The 20583-nt window shown below is 38.3% G+C and overlaps 1 protein-coding gene across 2 annotated transcripts in view; it reads right to left on the bottom strand.

Moving 5' to 3' along the window:
• lrfn1 (leucine rich repeat and fibronectin type III domain containing 1) overlaps positions 1-20583 on the bottom strand; it is a 151415-nt gene that overhangs the window by 111965 nt on the left and 18867 nt on the right. For both annotated transcript variants that reach the window (XM_089013171.1, XM_089013170.1), the window contains one exon: positions 14264-14333. The gene's annotated coding sequence lies outside the window, so the exon portion shown is untranslated. The remainder of the gene's footprint in view (positions 1-14263; positions 14334-20583) is intronic.

A 20583-nucleotide genomic window follows, 5' to 3' on the forward strand; every position in this document is an offset into this window, starting at 1 on the left:
GTGTCCACGGCAGTGCCAGGGTTTTTGTCATTGTTTAATGCTAATTTAGTTGTTACAGAATTTCAACCACACCTGTGAAAAAAAAATAGCCACATTAAAATTTCAACACAGTACAGTACAGTGATACCTCGGTTTACGAACCCCTTGTTTTACGAACTTTTCGGTTTACGAACGTTAAATTTATGAAAATTTTACCTTGGCATACGAACTATCTTAGAGGATACACACGGAGCTGCCACAATGAGTGATGTTCGCGAACGAGACCGTTCTCCTAAAAGAAAATGTCAGCCGGCTTGTTTTTGTCCTCTATTCCCCGCCCCCAATCGTCAGTTAAAGCCACGTAATTGGTCAAGAACGCAGCAGTTTACAGACAGAGAAAGAGTGAAGACATTCTCCATAAAAAAAATGGATGCAGACTTTTTTTTGTCCTCTGTTATGTTGATCGAAACAGTACCACTTTGTCCTCTAGTGGACAATCCTTGAATTGCACCTCATTAAAAATATCAATTCCATGTCGTTTTTGCATTTTTTTTTCCACTTTTAAATTATCACGTGGGCCTGATTATACCTCCTTGGAGGCCGGTTCCGGCCCGCGGGCCGTACGTTTGACACCACTGCCTTAGCAGTTTCACTGTACCCGCATTGCAATTTTGCCAAATGCATTTCCCAAGGAAGAAAATCCTGGAAATGAATCAATCAATGCTCCCCTCCTCGGTGTTCCACACCTATGAGATGCGAGGCAAATATTATGTGTAATAATTTGCTCCCAAATGGATCGCTAGTATCAACGTCTTTGAGGTAAGTGGACAGAAAAATAAGAGCTGACATATCAGGGGAGGGTGGGGGTTGGGGAGGGTAAAAGAAAGAGGGGGCGGGGTGTAAATCTCCACCAGCTCATTTTTCAAGGTGCCATGGCAACAGAACATTCAGAAGAATTTTGATGAGAACAGCAGGCTGATTACAAGCTAGACAATTTGTGACGGCGATTGGAAGAATGCTTGCACACACGGAGGCATCATCTGCTCTTGTCCGTGGCTGTCACTTGTCTAAGGCAAATGGATGGCCACATTTTCCCCTTCCTCTCGACTCATCGATACGGCATTAATATGAGCTGTTCTTCGTTAAAAAAAAAAGAATATAAAGGACTCTAATTTTTTTTTGTTCAATCTGATTTTTCAGGGGTTATTGCAGCGCGACATAACTATTGATTCGCATCAGCATGAAGCGAGCACACTGCATCTTGGGAATTGAGCTGATAGTTGTTCACTGTCACCGTGCGAGGCGACTGGCTCATGTCTGCCCTTCACAATTCAAATAAATAAATACATAAAATACATAAATAAATACACACGGAAATAAATAAATAACAACAATAACAATAATAATAAGAACAATAATACTAACAACAATAATAATACTAATTATAATAATAATAATAATAATACTACTACTAATAATAATAATAAATAAACATTGTCTCCACTCTTTCCCAAAATAAATGAACAGATAAAAAATAATGTTGGCACCCGCTCCTGAAATAAATAAATAAATAAATAAATAAATAAATAAATAAATAAATAAATGTCTCCGCTCTCTCCCAAAATAAATGAACAGATAAAAAATAAAAAATACAAACATAAATAAATAAATAATTATAATATAACAATAACAATAATACTAATAATACTACTAATAATAATCATAGAAATAAAAAAATAAATAAACAATGTCTCCACTGTCACCCAAAATAAATGAATAAATAAATAAATAATGTCTCCACTCTCTCCCAAAATAAATAAACAAATAAATAAATAAATAAATACGGAAATAAATAAATGAATAATAATAACAACAATAATAATAACACTAATACTACTAATAATAATAATAATAATAATAAATAAACAATATCTCCACACTCTCCCCAAATAAATGAATGAATTTACAGACATGGTTGAAATTTGTGGGGAGAAAAATGGAAAAGTTGAAGAGCCAGTTTCCATTTGGAGAATCGGCAGCATAACGAGAACTGATTTTAATTTCACTTAAGATGAGCATGTTGATAAAACACAATAATTATTACTTCTAATCCCCGTGAAAGCAAAAAGGATTACATCGGATTTGGTCCTGCTCCAATCTGTCCAAAGAGGGTTGTTATCTGCTCCACAGTCTCTGATAGAATTGGTCCTCATATCAAGCAGGAATCCAAATCATTTCATTTATATTAAAAAAAATCATTTTTATTCATATCTGACACAAAAGGTCAAATGAGTACGTACGGAAGAGTCTTCAAACTTTGGAGAGTGAAGATCATTGTAGTAGTAAACGCTTAAATAATTACGCTCAGCTACTTTAGGACAAGAACATTGTAGATTTTATTGACTATCACACTTAAGAGCTTGTTAAAGTTTGTTCAATTGTCAAGAAACAAAAATGTGATTTATCGGGTATTTTGTGGGAACAAAATGCATTGTGGAAGAAAAATAAGACTAATAAACAACATTAGCGTAAACAGTGGCACACACTGTAGAGTTAGGAACCTTTACCGGTGATAAAAATGAAAACGCTCATGGTGATTCACTCATTTAATATGGATGGATGGATGGCTGCGTGGCTAGCTAGCTCTGTGTTTGTGTGTGTGTGTGAGCTAGCTAGCTAGCTCTGTGTTTGTGTGTGTGTGAGCTAGCTAGCTCTGTGTTTGTGTGTGTGTGCGAGCTAGCTAGCTCTGTGTTTGTGTGTGTGTGTGAGCTAGCTAGCTAGCGCTGTGTTTCTGTGTGTGTGAGCTAGCTAGCTAGCTCTGTGTTTGTGTGTGTGTGTGAGCTAGCGAGCTAGCTAGCTCTGTGTTTGTGTGTGTGTGAGCTAGCTAGCTAGCTAGCTCTGTGTTTGTGTGTGTGTGAGCTAGCTAGCTAGCTAGCTCTGTGTTTGTGTGTGTGTGAGCTAGCTAGCTCTGTGTTTGTGTGTGTGTGAGCTAGCTAGCCAGCTCTGTGTTTGTGTGAGCTAGCTAGCCAACTAGATAGATAGATAGATAGATAGATAGATAGATAGATAGATAGATAGATAGATAGATAGATAGATAGATAGATAGATAGATAGATAGATAGATAGATAGATAGATAGATAGATAGATAGATAGATAGATAGATAGAAACAGCCTTTAATAGTCCCCCAATGGGGAAATTTGCGACAATTTTATGCTTGATCATGAACAAAATGTAATTGTTCTTTGAAACCACGCTGTTTATAGCACTTTGATTATTTTGTAAGGCAGCAATCTACAGCATATTACACGGCGGCGTCGGAGCACCGGTTTTGTTTAAAGCGAGACGCCTCGAGGGAGCCAAGTTAGCATCGTAGGAAAATGGAGCGCTTTCTTCTTTGACTGTCATCTGTTGGACTGATGCTGGTGTCACGTTTTGCGAGGTGGTGATGGCGGGTTCGGATCCCAAAAAGCAGGCAGGAGAGAGCAGGTTGTTGTTTGACAAATTGTATTAAAATAAAGTCAGCAGGAACAAAATGTAAAACATCAAAATGATCTGAATGGAAAAAATACAAAGTAGCAAAAGAAAACCAAGTGTAAAAGTCCGCCAAGGTTAAACAAACACGTACACAATGCATGCTGCAACCAAGCAGCAAACAAACAATGAATCGGCACCGGATGGTCGTGCCGGGTGTTCTTTTAAATGTCAATGATTAAACGACCAACACCTGCGAGGCTGCAGGCAGGGCTGACGTCGCTACCCGCTGGTCGCCAATCTGATCGGGACGACCAGCACCTGTGCAGGTGCAGGCGGGGCCGACAGCGCCCCCCGTTGGTCGCCAACCAGATCATAACAGCTGGTCCCACCACACGCATCCCCATCTGCGACGTGGAGGAGCTCTGCGTTTGTGTGTATGTGTGTGTGTGTGTGTGTGTGTGTGTGTGTGTGAGACATGAAAGGAGATCTGAAAGAGAAGCTGTCAGATGTATCTTCACAATCGGCCTACGAGTGAGACAAAAATTTCAACCACTGGCCAGCCAACTCAACTCTGCATGTAGCGGTAATCAAGCTCACACAAACATAGTGACTGTGACATCACGGAATCCAATCACGACTTTACATTCTATGAGTAATCATACAGAATGCCGATGTTTGATAATTGCGTCACACAAAATGCCCTGTCTAAAAAGAAAAAAAGGTGTGATTTATTTATTTAGTTAGTTATTGATTGATTTAATTAATTGTTAACAATCTATTGATCAAAGTACCTATCTATTTATGTATCTATTTGTCTATTTATTTATTTGTCATATATATATGTCTTATTTATTTATTTACATATTTATTTATGTAGTTATTTACATATTTATTTACGTATTTATTTCTTTATTTAACAGTCTATTGATCTATTATCGATGTATCAATTTATTTATTTAATCATCTATTTATCTATGTATCAATATATTGAGGCATCTATTTATTTAGTTAGTTATTTACACATTTATTTCTGTATTTAATTAACAATCTATTGAGCTACTGTATTTATCTATGTATCAATATATTTAGGTATCTATTTATTTGGTTAGTTAATTATTTACATATTTATTTATGTATTTAACAATCTATTAATCGATTTATCTATGTCTGTATTTAGCTATCTATTTATTTATTTGGGGATTTATTGATTTGTCTATTTTTATTTATTTATATGTTTATTTTATACTTTATTCATCTATTTCTTTATTTAACAGTCTATTGATCTATTATCGATGTATCAATTTATTTATTTATTTATTTATTTAATCATCTATTTATCTATGTATCAATATATTGAGGCATCTATTTATTTAGTTTGTTATTTACACCTTTATTTCTGTATTTATTTATTTTACAATCTATTGATCTACTGTATTTATCTATGTATCAATATATTTAGGTATCTATTTATTTGGTTAGTTAGTTAATTATTCACATATTTAACAATCTATTAATCAATTTATCGATGTCTCAATATATTTAGCCATCTATTTATTTATTTATTTGGGGATTTATTGATTTATTTGTCTATTTTTATTTATTTATATGTTTATTTTATACTTTATTCATCTATTTCTTTATTTAACAGTCTATTTATCTATGTATGTATTTATGTATGTATCTACGTATCTATTTATTTATTGATTTGTCTCTTAATATATGCATTTATTTATGTGTTTGTTTTTATTTGTGTTTTTTATTTGTGTTTATTGACAGTATTTATGCTTACTTGTTTGTTTATTTGTCTATTTTTTCTGTTTGTTTATGTATTTTTGTTTTCATTAATTAATTATTTATGTATTCATTTATTTGTTTGTTTTATATGTAATTAATCTTGTGGGGTGTAGAGCTGCATTTAACGTAGACGTCACAGCTTCAATCCCAGTCAGTACTCCAATAAGCAGCCACTTATCTAATCTGTAATGGTATTCAGGGATAGACGGTGCCGATTTTAACCGCTGATTCCTGCTGATTAGAAATCAAACAAAATATGCAATTATAGCAGCGGCGGTAATTTTGCCACAACGTCCACTTCCCAAATAAATTGTCTGCTTCTGATGGATTTTTTTCATAGCAGAACAGCTGCTAGGAAATTATGAAAAGAGCCACGTGGCTTCACAACAACGAACTGTCAAAACCGTCAATGATTAATGATTATGCTGGGGTGCCCAACACACTAAAAGAATCTTTCACGGTAATTGCAGCATTGAAGCATTTTGTCGAGTCGGAACAATACGAAAATGCGGATAACTGACACTCACGCAGACTCATCTGCTGTCAGGCTAATTGGTTCTGACAGTCTTGTAATTGGGTAAAGCTCGCTGGCAGGCTACCACTCGACTAGCCTTTGCGCATTGGGTTGGCCCGAGAGTTTTGGAGTTAAGGGTATATAGTTTCGGGTCATAAGGGGAAGCAGAAAAGAAGAATGGGAAAAAAAGATGGAAGGGCGATTAGTTGTATCTGTTCCAGTCAGATATATCGCCGCTGGCGCGATTGACTAGAACGTCTGTTCCAACACAAGACAAGCATTGCTATCTGTATTCGCCACTAGTACGATCTCTTGGGTCCACCCAGAATTCATTCTTCAAAGTCAAAATCGTCTAATTTTTTGGGGGGTGTTACTAACCTGTATTTCGCATCTGCTCTGTGAAATCTCTCCTCCTCCACTCGCACACATACATATCAAATGTCAAGGTGATTTTGGGGTGAAATATTTTTTTTTTTTTCCACAAAAATCGACAAAATAAACACCAGAAATTGGTATACATTGATACCTTGGCTTACAAACTTAATTGGTTCCCAGACAGAGTGTGTAAGGCGAAAAGTGTGTATCCCAAAAATTTATTTCCCATAGGAAACCATTAAAATGAGAATAATCCGTTCCCAGCGCCCCATAAAACCTAATTCTCTACTTTCTAATTTTCTAAGCCTTAACACTACACAAAATATACAGTGATACCTTGGCTTACGAACTTAATTGGTTCCCAGACAGAGTGTGTAAGGCGAAAAGTGTGTATCCCAAAAATTTATTTCCCATAGGAAACCATTAAAATGAGAATAATCCGTTCCCAGCGCCCCATAAAACATAATTTTCTACTTTCTAATTTTCTAAACCTTAAAACTAAACAAAATATACCGTATGTTATGTATAATAAATGTGTTATGGTATTATAATTAAAGAAATAAACTATACTGTATGTCTGCTTAAACTAAATACTGGGGGTGGGGAATAGAGGACAAAAAAATGCTGGCTGCCATGTTCTTTTTTGGAGAATGGCTTCACTCTCTCTCTGTCTGTAACCCCCATCACTGCTGCGTTCTTGACCAATCACGTGGCTTTAACCGACGACTGGGGGAGGGGAATAGAGGACCAAAACAAGCCGGCTGCCATTTTCTTGTTAGAACGGGCTCGTTCGCGAACAACACATCACTCATTGTGGCAGCTCTGTGTCTATCCCGAAAAATAGTTTGTATGCCAAGGTAAAATGTTCATACATTTAACATTCGTAAACCGAAAAGTTTGTAAGCCAAGGGGTTCATGCTAATAATAATAATAATAATAATAATAATAATAATAATAATAATAATAATAATAATACATTGTACAGTAAAGTCTCGTTATATCGATATTCAAGGGAGTCCGAAAAAATATCGATATAACCGGGACTATCGCTATATCCGACTCTGTTTGCATGTAATTTTCTCAGTGCGTGCATAGAAATAGTATCGATATAACCGGGACTATCGATATATCCGATATCGATATAACGAGACTTTACTGTATTTATAAGCGCATTGCAAAACTCTCATGCGCCAAACACACGCACCAGCGTTCACTCAACCCGGAAGTAACTCAAATAGCTAGAAAGCTAGCTAGCTAGCTAGCTAATAGATAGCTAACAATAATAATAATAAATTGTATTTAAGCAGGAAAAGGTGACTGGTGCCTTGGAATAAATAATGCTACGGATATTATACAAACAAAGGGGCGTAGAAATCAAATGTATTATTATTATTATTATTATCATAAAGTGAGACATAAACCAATATTATTATAGATACCAATAATTATATTGCATTGTATTTTGGACAGCCGCCCTCATTTCAAGCTCATAACTCAAGAGAGCGGGCCACACAATCAGTGGGGAGGTTTTGCACAGGGGCGTTCAAAATGCTGAGCATGAGGTGCTTGGTAGTAAAAGCCGTTTTAGGGGATATTATCTAACACACACAATGTGGGAGCGTCTATTAGTTCCCAGTAATTTCATACCTTCCACATCATTAAAAACCATGAAACTTCGAACGGGTAATCACATCCAGGTAAATGTGAGCAATTTTAATCCATTTGGGTTGATTCATTTCATGGCTTTCATGCTGAAGTGGGTGTTCTCTATTTCAATACAGTACTGGGAAATGGCTACCATTCAAAAAGAAAATGACGCGCTATTAAAAGCTCACTTTCATGATGTTCTAAGCAGGAAGTATGAGGACGTGTTGCATTGCTTTGTATTTTTTCCAATGCTCGGAAAATACAGTGATACCTTGGCTTACAAACTTAATTGGTTCCCAGACAGAGCGTGTAAGGCGAAAAGTGTGTATTCCAAAAAATAAGTTCCCATAGGAAACCATTAAAATGAGAATAATCCGTTCTCAGCTGCCCATAAAACATAATTCTATACTTTCTAATTTTGCTAAGCCTGAAAACTACACAAAATACAGTGATACCTTGGCTTACAAACTTAATTGGTTCCCAGACAGAGTGTGTAAGGCGAAAAGTGTGTATTCCAAAAAATAAGTTCCCATAGGAAACCATTAAAATGAGAATAATCCGTTCTCAGCTGCCCATAAAACATAATTCTATACTTTCTAATTTTGCTAAACCTGAAAACTACACAAAATACAGTGATACCTTGGCTTACAAACTTAATTGGTTCCCAGACAGAGTGTGTAAGGCAAAAAGTGTGTATTCCAAAAAATAAGTTCCCATAGGAAACCATTAAAATGAGAATAATCCGTTCTCAGCTGCCCATAAAACATAATTCTATACTTTCTAATTTTGCTAAGCCTGAAAACTACACAAAATATACAGTGATACCTTGGCTTACAAACTTAATTGGTTCGCAGACAAAGCGTGTAAGGCGAAAAGTGTGTATTCCAAAAAATAAGTTCCCATAGGAAACCATTAAAATGAGAATAATCCGTTCTCAGCTGCCCATAAAACATAATTCTATACTTTCTAATTTTCTAAACCTGAAAACTACACAAAATACAGTGATACCTTGGCTTACAAACTTAATTGGTTCCCAGACAGAGTGTGTAAGGCGAAAAGTGTGTATTCCAAAAAATAATTTCCCATAGGAAACCATTTAAATGAGAATAATCCGTTCCCAGGTGCCCATAAAACATAATTCTATACTTTCTAATTTTCTAAGCCTGAAAACTACACAAAATATACAGTGATACCTTGGCTTACAAACTTAATTGGTTCCCAGACAAAGTGTGTAAGGTTAAAAGTGTGTATCCCCAAAATTAATTTCCCATGGGAAACCATTAAAATGAGAATAATGCGTTCCCAGGTCCCCATAAAACATAATTTTCTACTTTCTAATTTTCTAAGCCTTAAAACTCGTTGCGAGACCTGTTGTGGCTCAATATGACTTCACATATAAGGCGCACCTGCGTATAAGCCATCTTTTGAGCTAAATGAAGGCTTTTGGGTGCGCCTTATAAACCGGAAAACACGGTACTTGGACTAGAGTTAGAAGTAAAGAGCTGTGTTAAAAAGCAGAATTCAGGAGTGAAGCAAAAATAAATAAATAAAATAAATTAAATAAAATAAAAATAAATAAATCATGCAGTCTGATGAATTTATGAAGCAATTCAGTACAACCAGAAGAGGCGGTGGGCTGCAAACCCCCTCACCCCCACCCCCCCGCGTACCGCTTGCTTGTCAGATATTCTTTCTGGACAGTCAGGTATAATTCAGTCACCCCGGTAACGTTCCGCCGCTCATGCATCACCTTGAAAGTTCCAGCGCACCGTTGGCGACCTCGACATTTTCATCTGCGGCGGCGAGTAATTTTCATGAGCTAACAAGGATTTATTTATGCCGTTGATTTAAGGGGTTTCCGCTCACATCCCTTTTCCTCCAGGTCACCACCACCTTGCATTTATTCCTCTTTAAGCTAACTTTACGACAGTATTTCAACAAGACTGTCAGGTAAAATGACTCCAGAGGACGGGCCGCGGTGTCATGGTGACTTTTTTTAACTTCTGTGAGCTCTACGGCTCTTACGATGAAAACGTTTCTTTATCCGTCATCTGTATTTCTTTGAAAGTGTTTCGATCCTCATCCGAGAAGCTTCGTCAGCGAACTAAAATTTGATTTGCTGGTAGCTCTATGGCTCTTTCTTCAAGGTTTCATTGACATTTTTTTTGTATGTGTAAGATTGAGCTCCATGCTAGCAACTAGGCGAACTTTTAAAACTTAATGTTTTATTCATATAATTTCACTCATTCTGCCAGATGTGCAAAAATGTTTCCACTCCAGTGCCAGGGTTTTTGTCATTGTCAATCGAATTCCAGGACGCATAGAATATTGACTTTTAGGACTACATAAACAGTCAATACAGCATAAGAAACCTGAGACTTTCTTCTTTTATCAGAAAAAAAGAGTAAATTCCTAAACTATATGGGTCTAGAGTTATATAAGCTTGAAATGAGGGTGGTTGTCCAAAATACAATGCAAAACATATATATTGGTTTATATAGTGCTTTAACAACAGCTGAAGCTGGAACAAAGCACTAAAATGGAAAAAAGGGAAAAACTACCCCCTTTTGTAAGGGAGAAAAAAACATTGCATGAAAAAACAAAACCCGAACAAATTAGGGTATGGCGCGTCACATTTCAATTCCTGATTAATAATAATAATAATAATAATAATACATTTCATTTTTAAGCGCCTTTCAAAACTCAAGTACACTTTAAAGTCACAGGATATTTTTCTGCGGGTGAGCAGTGGCAGCCACAATGAGTTAAAAGCAGACAAAAGCAAACGTCCTTGAACAGTTAAGTGGTATTCATTTTTATTCTTGACTGTGTTCTTTGTTTTTTTTAACATTATGCACAATTCTCATTTATTATGCAATAATTTAATTGTAACATGGGTTTGTTTCATATTTTGATGCATTTTTATAATAATAATAATGATGATGATGATGATGATGATGATGATGATGATGATGATGATGATGATGATGATGATTATGATAATAATAGTGTCCATGCACCTTTCAAAACTCTCAAGGTCACTTTACAGTCACAGGATCAGTTTTTCTGCGGGTGAGCAGCGGCAGCCACACAGACCAGTGTTCACTCAACCCAGAAGTAACTCAAATAGATAGAAAGCTAGCTAGCTAATAGATAAATAATAATTATTATTATTATGATAATAATAATAATAATACGTTTAATTTATAAGCACCCTTCAGCTATAGAAAACACACATAGCTGAATTTTGGAGGAGCTTGGAACGAATTAGGGCATTTACATGGAAAATGCGTCTCGGTTTACAACATTGTTTAGTTAAGATATTTCTTTGACGCTGCCTGCACGACGCCCTTCAATGGTCGGGAGATTTTTCAAGACGTCATAGATTAGTCAGACGGGTGTCCTACGCAACATGCTGAAACAAGCAGCTTCTCGCCTTGCTGCTACAATACTCATATTTCATCCTGATGTCTTGCCAATAGTACGCACGCGTGTACACACACACACACACACACACACAAAATTTACAACCGCTTTAAAATGTAATTACAAGTCCTGACAACATAAAATCTCTCACCTCACCATCATGAATCCCCTTACAGACATTGTGAACTTTTTCATTTTTCATTTTTTTCCGCTCCGTGTGTCTCATTGATTGTTTTGGTTGCAATCAGGCAGTGTGGCCTTGGCGGCGTGATTAATAAAGACAAACCACCAGGCTTGTTTTCGGTGAGCAGGGTTGGTGGGAAACATGACAACAGAAGTTGCGTCCATAATTTATAAAATCACTTCAAATGACTTCTACTGAGCGCATTTTACAAAGATTCCACCGCATATAGCTACATTTTACCTTTTAAGACTCGCGCTGAATATTCCGGAAGTCTTGTTTTCGAGTTGATGACGATGCCTGACGTGACGTCACGTCAGCAACGCCCCTGACCGAGAAAGTGACACACAATGCATTTTGGGTACTTTTTTTTGGTCTGAAAACACTGTGTTGATCGCAAAATTATAAGGAAAAACTACATAAATAACACAATTCTGAATCGTGTGTCGCAGCCAATTGCGGTAACACGTATAAAGAAGGTATACGTTTACACAAATTCCCAGCGGACAAATCAGTCCATCTTCTGGGCGCTACATTGAAGTCCAGACGTCTCAAATTGATACGGAAGGACTTCCTTCATCGATTGCAAACATTTGTGCTTTCCTCTTCAGAACTATTTGAATCATATTCATAACTGGATGAGTAACAAGAAAGCATCTTCTCCGAATCTGAACTCTCTGAAGTCATTGTTTTGATTCTGGAACAAGGCAGTGTGTGACCAATAGTAACGTTGTGAACATGGGGGCGGGACCTTCTGAATCTCCCCAGTTTTTAGCTCATTTGTGGCAGTTTTGGGACACTTTAAGTCATTTTTATTGGTGTTGCATGCGCACCAAATCCAGCAGACATTTAAACAGCTTCTTCCCCCAAGCCATGAACTCTCTAAACAGTAACTCAAATAGAACTGTATCGTGACTCATTTTTTCTTATGATGATACTAGTGCAGCGTGTTTTACCGGAGACAAATTCCTTGTGTGTTCGACATACTTGGCAATAAAGATTATTTTGATTCTGATATAGTCCTAAAAGTCAATGTTCTTTGGGTCCTGCAATTCAAGTGACAATGACAAAAACCCTGGCACTGGAGTGGACACACTTTGGCACATGTGTGGCAGATAATAAGTTAACAATCCTTTGAAAATGGCCGAGCAAAGTCAATCAGATGCAACAATGCAGATGGGGGGAATTGCCGAGATGTTTGCAAACGAATAGGCCGCGACTAATTTGTGCCTGTGATGAACAGCCCACTCTGTGCATTAACGTGATGAATCATCTCCATTTGTCAGGTGATTCATTTGCCGCTCTTGATGAGAGCCGAGGGCATTGTTCATCACACGTCTCACCTGCCGTGGATTCGATCCCAGTCTCAAATTTTGGCACATGAGGCAACGACGCCGCCAGACCGCGTGAAGTATTTTATCACAGAAAACAACAGAGGACCAGAGTTGAACCTTAAAAGTCATCTGTCCCTTAAAGGACAACAGACGCCTCCGGACAAGTTGTGTCCATAATTTGTAAAATGGCTTCAAATGACTTCTACTGAGCGTATTTTACAAAGATTCCACCGCATATTGCTATATTTTACGTTTTAAGACTCGCACTGGAAGCCTCAACAAAGGACAGCTTTTTTTTTAAGTTGGCGGGATGAGTGTCAGCCATTTTTAAAATATTGCTGTCCGTTTTTTAGGCCCTGTTACCTCAGACTTGCAAAAATAAATCCAAACTGCTTAATTCATCTCCAGCGGGCAATTGAGTTGAAGTGAGGATTCGTGTACTCTAATTACAGAACATTTACGATTGCTTTAAAAAAACAGCAGGAATGGATTTACGGGGGAGAGATCAAATATCCACACAAACACACACAAACGCAGACTCATGACCTGCTCTGATACTGCATCTGCAACCTCCCCGCGTTCCATACCCGCATAATACAAAACAGTGACACGGAAAAAAACACAAAAAACTGATGTTCCTTCAAGCTTTTCCCTTTTGATGATTCCAATGCAACACATTGAGATGTGACTCTCATCATCTGCGGCGAATATGCAAATGAGCCAACAGACGGGTGGAAATGTTGTGTTGAGATGCGGCGCCATAGCGATGCATTGGGGTACCCTGAGGCTGTGTTGTGCTGTTTGACAGTCATTATTGACTCTTAAGGAGAGGGGTGTTTAGCCTCAGAGACTGCTTGTTGCCCGCCTCACAAACTGACTGAGACACGCACACTCACGTACACATCTTGAGGGTTTTTGTGGATCCTAAATACGAGGAAAAAAAATCAAAAACAAAACGCGACTAATCTGGGATTCAGTCACATGAGCACAACCCTATAGCCCAAACTAACTCATGTTATTCCAAAACATGCTTTGAAACACTTTTTTCCTCAGTAATAAGTGGCCCCATCTCCCATAGGGAATCTTTGTAAAATACGCTCAGTAGAAGCCATTTGAAGTGATTTTACAAATTATGGACACAACTTGTCCGGAGGCATCGGTTGTCCTTTAAATCTATGTATGAAACCCTCTACATCCCTATTCAGATAATTGGATACTTTTCCACCAAATAATTTGTCGTTTGATCGTCCCAATCCAACATTGACATGGGATACTTTCCCCCAAAAGAGTTCTTTCTTGACATCCCAGTGTTCAAAATGAATCAATGGACATGTGGTCCACTCAAAGAAATAAATGTCATGCGATGCAGTTCAGTCAATAAAACACCCCAAGCCACCAGTTCAAGAAAGAAATCAACATGAAATGGTTCATGGCCAGTGCCTTGAATTCAGCAGCGACAGGGAAATGACATGTTTAAAAAAAAGAAGAAGAAAAGTATAGAAAGTCATAGAAGGATTTTCTGCTTTCGTTCACTGACCTTGCTATTGCGCAGAAATGTGTCAGCGGGCAAATGAAATGAAGATTGTCGGCGAAGACAAGCTTGCTACCTAAGCAAGAAAGACAAAATAAGAAATAAAATGGAGGATGTTAGATTGAAAACATCTGCTTCGAACAAATTTCTCTGCAGCATGAATAGGCCAGCACTGTTTTTGACTGGGAGAAATATCGGTGCCATTTGACTGTTATCACTGGTAAGGTCGGTGCTGTTGGACAGTCTGCGGCTGGATGGATGCATGGCTTGAGGAGCCCGCGATGGGTAGAAAAGAGTGTCAGCGCAGAGCGCCGATGCCGACTTGGAACTGCCGCGGCTCGGAAATGAAGCGGATTGACAGTACGTGGGACAGGAGATGTGAGACAATCTCCTTTCGTCAATGGCCAGAGCTGCGGATTGCTTTCAAAAGTTAGCTTGTAGCAGACGTGCACATTCCACCATGATGTTACCCTGATCCACTGGTGGAAAGGAGGCTTTGATTCTCGCTTTCATCTAGGACTGCTTCATACAACAAAGAGGGTGCAGAAAGATTGGCATGGATTGGATGTACCTTTATTCGTCTCACAGTGGAGAAATGTACCTTTTACAGCAGCAAAGTTATGAAAGAGGAAAGGAAAGAAAGAAGTAGAAAAAAATACAGGAGCTGAGGTAATTGAATTGAAGACTGTGTCTGTGTTGTCACATTATTTGTTATTTAGTTAGTTTGTTGTTGTTTTGACTTCAAGATGGCGTCGCGAGAGTGGCTGCCTTTCCAGCAGCCCTTGTATTTTCTATTTCTACTTCTTCCTTTCCTTTCTTCTCACTTTCGTCACTTTGCTGCTGTGAAATGTCAATTTCTCCACTGCGAGACTAATAAAGGCTAATCCAATCCAAACAAAGGGACAAGATGCTTAACTGTTTGTTAAAGAACCCAGCAGACATGAAAAATTTGACCAGCATGTGGACGGAACGTGTCGATTTGCTATCCATTTGCAATCTATTAGCTAGCTACTTAGCTGGCTATCTATTTGCTATCTATTAGCTATCTGGCTAGCCAGCTAGCAATGTAGCTGGCTATTTATTAGCTATATTGCTATCTAGATAGTGAGCTAACTGTCTAGTTGCTATCTGTTAGCTAGCTAGCTAGCTTTCTATCTATACGCTGGCGCATGTGGCTGCCACTGCTCACCCGCAAAAAAAAAGATACGAGAGTTTTGAAAGGCGCTCAGAATTTAAATGTATTATTATTATGATGATTATTATGATTATTAATTATTATGATTATTATTATACGGTTTTACTGGCGCTTGTCGGCCATTGTTTCTTCAGCCACGGGTGCCAGGGTTATTGCACGGTGTCGTGTTTGTGTGTGTCAAATTACACTATTAGGCTTTTGCCATCGATTTGTGTGGTGAGCTCAAGATGGCTGGCAGGATGCCATTTTCTCAGTATTCTCAGAGCTCCTGAGCCGGTTGCTTCACAGTCTTTGTAATGTGAGCAACCATTTTTCTATAATGCCAATCATTGCAGATGTGTGTGTGTGTGTGTGTGTGTGTGTGTGTGTGTGTGTGTGTGTGTGTGTGTGTGTGTGTGTGTGTGTGTGTGTGTGTGTGTGTGTGTGTGTGTGTGTGTGTGTGTGTGTGTGTGTGTGTGTGTGTGTGTATATGTGTTTTATGAGCATATAAACTGTGTGATTTGTCGCCTCCTACAAGCAGCAAATGGCCAAACGGAAACCCACGAGCAAATGATCGTGATTCACAGTTCTGGTGCAACAGGTAAATAGTCATTTTAAATTCAGTGTGAAAGCAGCCCTGGCAAATAGGAGGCACTTGGTGTCGGCAGTATCTGGGCGGATGAGGACAACAAATATTTATACAGACAATCTGCCTTGCTTCGGGATGAGTAATATTAGTGGCTCAGATTGTTTTAGCGAACTTCCAGTTGACAATACAGTGATACCTCGGTTTACGAACCCCTTGGCTTATGAAATTTTTGGTTTTACGAACGTTACATTTATGAAAATTTTACCTTGGCATACAGTCCCGCAGTCTTCGGTTAAAGCCACATGATTGGTCAAGAACGCAGCAGTGAGGGGGGGGGGGGGTTAAACAAGAGACAGGCAGATGACAGAGAGAGAGTGAGAAAACACACAGACACACACGAAATGGAGACGACAGAGCTTGAAAAAAAAAAAAACACAAGTGAAATGGTGAGAAAATTGATAGAAAACAGTGTAATTTGGACTGGTTTCAACTTCGATAGTTCAAAAGCAGAGTGTAGACTGGAAGGTTAAAATATCCCATCAAACAGGTTCCACAAATAAGCCGCACAAGACATCTGTACACCTGAAGCAAAAAGCTATCAACCCACCCAAACAGAACACAATTGATGAGGAACAAGGTAAAATTATCGCAGAGAAAGCACCTACAAGGGAACATTCCTCAAGATGGTAAAAGAAGAAGGCTCCGTTCCTTCAAGTGTTTAATGCTGATGAAACCGGCCACTCCATTCCATCAAGCCATCAACGACCATCACAAAGGTAAATAAAAAGACTTTATTTCACTGTACAGTTTATTTTTTTAATTATAATACCATGGCACATTTATTATACATAAAATAAGGTGTATTTTTGTGTAGTTTTAAGGCTTAGAAAATAGTAGAACATTGTTTTATGGGAACCTGTGAACGGATTATTCTCATTTTAATGGTTTCCAATGCGAAATTAATTTTTGGGTTACACACTTTTCACCTTACACACTCTGTCTGGGAAACAATTAAGTTCGTAAGCCAACGTATCACTGTACTTTCTTAAGAGCCACCATTATTTCCTTTGCTATTCACACATAAGAAAGCACTTGCTTGGACTACTGATCAATCGGTTGAGCAGAGATGGACTGATAGACTGTCGTCAATCAATCAGATCTTTCCTGTATGTGAAAAAATGAGTCACCTAAGTGTCTTTCTTTACAAACTCGCACCCAGAACCCTAAAATGGCTTCACGCCGCTGTGGAAAATATTTCAACGGTCCTTAAAAAGTCATCAGTGGTTGCCGTGTCGACGTCTCCCTCGGGGGAAGTGGAACAACTGTTCTCTTTACTCAACATATTAGGCTACAAGTCATCGCTCGATGCACCGCGAATAATCACGAGGGGCAGCAAATGTATGTTCGCCCATTTCAAAATGTCGCCCGCTGGGATATCACCTGACGTTTTTTAAAAGTGTCGCCGTGGCAACGCCATCATAGCTTGCGTGCAGGCTTTTTTTTTTTTTTTTTGGGCTCGTGTTACAAAAAACGGCACTTTTCAGAGAATGTCTGCAGAATGGAATCAAATCTATTTCTCATTACAGAGGCACACTCATGCATCACAGTAATAATATGAATACAAATTGTTGTCTGATATTTTCTTTCGCGCACACAAATAACTTTGCTTTAGACTTTATGGCATCTTGCAAAGGCTCCGTGTATTAGTGATGATATGACCAAGCAAATATGACTATTATGCGTTTATTTGCAGTTTAGCAAAAAAAGTATGACAATATCATAGTTATCAACTCATAAACATTTCCCTGAAATGAATGTTGGATTTAAACCCAGTGCATGCAGGGTTTTGATGAAACATTTTGCATTTTTATTCTATACACGAGCTCGATTATTGGGGCTGCGACGCATAAATTGCCATTCATGCGCATCGCCACAGACAATCAACAATGTAGAGTGCTCATCATGAAGCTACAGTAACTTCATTTATGTGAAAATATCTGTGCGCGTGACAAGAATTTTGTCCCTTGAACAATGATAGGATGATATTGATTTCCAACGGAGCTTGTGCGTCATCTTGTGCATTTTCTGACCGCTATATACGGAAGGACTTCATTCATCGATTGCAAACATTTATGCTTTCCTCTTCAGAACTATTTGAATCATATTCATAACTGGATGAGTACCAAGAAAGCATCTTCTCCAAATCTGAACTCTCAGAAGCCATTGTTTTGATTCTGGAGCAAGGCAGTGTGTGACCAATGATTATGTCACGAACAAGGGGCCGGGTCTTTCTGAATCTGCCCAGTTCCGAGCTCATTTTGTGGCAGTTTTGGGACACTTTAAAGGACAACCGACGTCTCCGGACAATTTGTGTCCATAATTTGTAAAATGGCTTCAAATGACTTCTACTGAGCGTATTTTACAAAGATTCCACCGCATATAGCTATATTTTACGTTTTAAGACTCGCGCTGAATATTCCGGAAGTCCTGTTTTTGAGTTGGTGACGAGTCCTCACCCTACGTCACTGAAGGAACGCCCCTGACCGAAAAAAGGACTCATTGTAGCAGTCCTTCCATCACGTCAATGTATTTTGCTGTACTTTGTTTGGTCTGAAAACTTCGTGTGGCACCAAAAAGAGGCAGAAGATGGCGACAAAGCTCCGTGTAAGGAATTAATGAGCCTGTGGAAACGGGCTATACCTCAAAATGGCATGGAATAACTTATTTAATCGATTGCAAACATTTATGCTTTCCTCTTCAGAACTATTTGAATCATATTTATAACTGGATGAGTAACAAGAAAGCATCTTCTCCGAATCTGAAGCCATTGTTTTGATTCTCGAGCAAAGCAAGACGTCTTGGCGTGACGCCACGAATAAGGGGGCGGGACCTTCTGAAACTGGCCACTCCCGGTTTCATTTTTTTGCAGTTGCAGCACACTTGAAGTCATTTTTATTGGTGTTTTGCATTTGACTAAAAAATGCGTGTGTTTTGGGTATTTTAGATGCTATAAAACGTTTTTATGATGTCAGTTAGGAAACAACAAAATGGTGTGGGTTGTCCTTTAAACCGTATTAGTTTGTCTCTCAAACGGCAAAATAGCTTTGAGGTAATTTGACGAGATTAAATGACAGAATTTATGAAGCAATGCGCTTTGATGGTGCTTCTTGTCATTTTTTTTAAACAGCAAACACCTGTTCACACACACACGCATGCAGGAAGATCAGGAGTTGAGCATGTTATCTTTCCACTCCAGATTGGAGTCTTTTACAGGGGCTGAATTTCAATTTGATACAAGCCTCTTTTCCTTCCTTCCCGATACAAAAAAAAAAAAATGGCAGGCGGATGCCGCTCATTTGTTGCTGAGAGCTTGTTGGCTCACTTCAAGGACTGTCAGAGAGATAAATCCCATCTGGAGGGAATGAAGCCATGTTGAATCATTAAGAGAAGCAACAGGTTCGCAGATGTTGCAATTAAAAAGCACTGTTGCTCATTATGACACGGACTCATCAACACAAATTAACAACAATGTGCTAGCTCGCAAGCTACGAAGATAGGTAGACCTCAAAAGATCTTAAGTGGCTTTCCGAAGATTACAATGGCCAATTTAGATTGACGGCGTCATAAAGGAACTCTTTTAACAGTTTCCTTAGTGCTATAAAACCATGGCACTGGAGTGGATACATTTTTTTGCACATATCTGGCACTGAATGAGTTCATATCTATTTTATTCTTGTCAGATAACATTTCCCGAGAATGGATAAGTGCTAACATGATAACAGAAAAGAAAACACTGAGGCAGATCAATCCGCTCTTTGTAGCGATCCTATTTCGTCCAAGTCGCTACTTCAAAATACATTTGAGACTCGCTGAAGTGGTAATACTCTCAAAGTTGATGTGCTAACATATTGCAAGCACAGAATGCAACAAAACATATCAAAGGTATAAGTACCTGTAAAAATCAATAACTGCGATCATGTCATTGCCCAAGTGTCCACAATAATAATTGGATATGTTGCTGTCTTCGTTTAGAGCTAAACAATCACATTCATGCGCTGTTAAATGGGAGGCATAAGCCTACACCTGTCACACGTACGATTGTCTTTAATGGACGCCAAATAAATCTTCTTGTTGGCTTCTCTTGATTTTTCGGAAATTGTATTTTAAAGGACAACCGACACCATTTGTATGTTTCCTAACTGACATTATAAAAACGTTTTATAGCATCTAAAAGGCTGATATTTTTAGTCAAATTTAATGTCGGCCATTTGATTTGTTGTTCTTCCGCCGAAAATTAGTCCGCCAGCCATTGTGGCGTTTCCTGAAAAATAGTTCGTATGCCAAGATTACATTCTCGTTCGTAAGTTCGTGAGCTAAAGCGTTTGTAAGCCGAGGTATGACTGTATTTCCTGTACGTTAGACTAAAATTGGCCGCTGTAAGAAGGATACAAAAGTGTGAAGAGGGACGTGAACAATAGGCTATCTATTACTCTTAACCGCCTTCTTCCTTCCATCACGATGTTAATCACGTCTCACCATTGAAGATACTTGAGAAGCGTTAAC

The sequence above is a fragment of the Hippocampus bargibanti genome, linkage group LG14 (assembly GCF_051943395.1).
Source record: "Hippocampus bargibanti isolate YZ-2025 linkage group LG14, ASM5194339v1, whole genome shotgun sequence".
NCBI classification, from domain to species: domain Eukaryota; kingdom Metazoa; phylum Chordata; class Actinopteri; order Syngnathiformes; family Syngnathidae; genus Hippocampus; species Hippocampus bargibanti.